The sequence below is a fragment of the Odontomachus brunneus genome, unplaced genomic scaffold, assembly GCF_010583005.1.
Source record: "Odontomachus brunneus isolate Ranch 3 - 2012 unplaced genomic scaffold, Obru_v1 Obru_scaffold_069, whole genome shotgun sequence".
NCBI classification, from domain to species: domain Eukaryota; kingdom Metazoa; phylum Arthropoda; class Insecta; order Hymenoptera; family Formicidae; genus Odontomachus; species Odontomachus brunneus.
This window is the reverse complement of record NW_022639519.1, coordinates 744,786-746,140: the sequence shown is the minus strand read 5'-3', so window position 1 is coordinate 746,140 and position 1,355 is coordinate 744,786. Positions and strand designations below refer to the sequence as shown.

At 35.1% G+C, this 1,355-nt stretch overlaps 1 protein-coding gene across 1 annotated transcript in view; it reads right to left on the bottom strand.

Moving 5' to 3' along the window:
* LOC116846760 overlaps positions 1-1,355 on the bottom strand; it is a 205,733-nt gene that overhangs the window by 775 nt on the left and 203,603 nt on the right. The window lies entirely within an intron of this gene.

The following is a 1,355-nucleotide window of genomic DNA, read 5'->3' as shown; positions in this document are numbered from 1 at the left end:
CCACAGCGTCGCTCAGTCAACGGCCCGAGCGGCCGTTACGACGATCGGTTTACCTAACCTTTGTGGAGCCTTGAGTTTTCGTTAGAACCGTTACCCAAGTATTGTTATTACCGATTATTCGATCATCATTATTTCATTATTATCCACATGCGGATATTATCACACAATTGTCGAACAGATATAATTATCATTACTATTTAATATTAGAGTATTATTACATCTTTATTCGATTATTATTTAATTTATTCGATTATTATTTAATTATTGCTATTACGCGTAGAAAAGCAACTCGGGCGTGCCGTTACGACGATTTCTTTACCTCGTTTTTAATCAGTTATTATTGCCGTCGCTCCGTTATTATTATTCATTGCTATTACTGATTATTCGATCATCGTTATTTAGTTATTATCCGCTCGCGACTATTATCACACGATTGTCGAGCAGATATTATCATAATTGTTATAAAAAAGTAATAATATTCGAATAATAAATGGTAATGATAATAATACCTATTCGACAATCGTGTGTTAATAGCCGCGAGCGGATAATAAGTGAATAACGATGATCGAATAATCGGTAATAACAATGAATAACAATAACTGGGCAACGGCAATAATAACTGATTAAACACGAAGTAAATAAATTGTAACAGCACGCCTGAATTGCTTTCCTATGCATACTAATAATAATTAAATAATTACCGAATAAATTAAATAATAATGGAATAAAGAAGTAATAATACTCGAATATTTAATAGTGGTAATAATGTCTGCTCGACAATCGTGTGATAATATCCGCGAGTGAATAATAACGGAATAACGATGATCGAATAATCGGTAATAACAATGAATAACATTAACTGGACAATGGCAATAATAACTGATTAAAGATGAAGTGAAGAAATTGTTATAATGGCACGCCCGAGTTGCTTTCCTATGTCTATGGGCAATAGTAATAATTAAATAATATCCGTATAAATTAAATGATAAATAAAAAAATAATACTCGAATATTAAATGGATGATGATAATATTTGATCGGCATTGACGAATTCGATCGCGACATTTCTCTACCTAACAAGTAAAAAAGTAAATAAAACGCAGTAATTACCTGTCGCGGTAAGGCCCGCAGCACTTGCTCATATGAGGACAACGCGGCTTAAATTGTCTTAATTATCGCCTCAAATGTCATGAAGTCGAAACGCGGTATTAAAAATCGGCGCGGAATAATCTAGAAAATAACGCGGCAACTCCCAATGCGTTTGCCTCGATGGTTGATAGTGGTATAGTGTGATGTTCGAGCACATGCTCGCGCACACGTGTTTACATGATTCGGTTTCGCCCCCCCCCCCCCCCC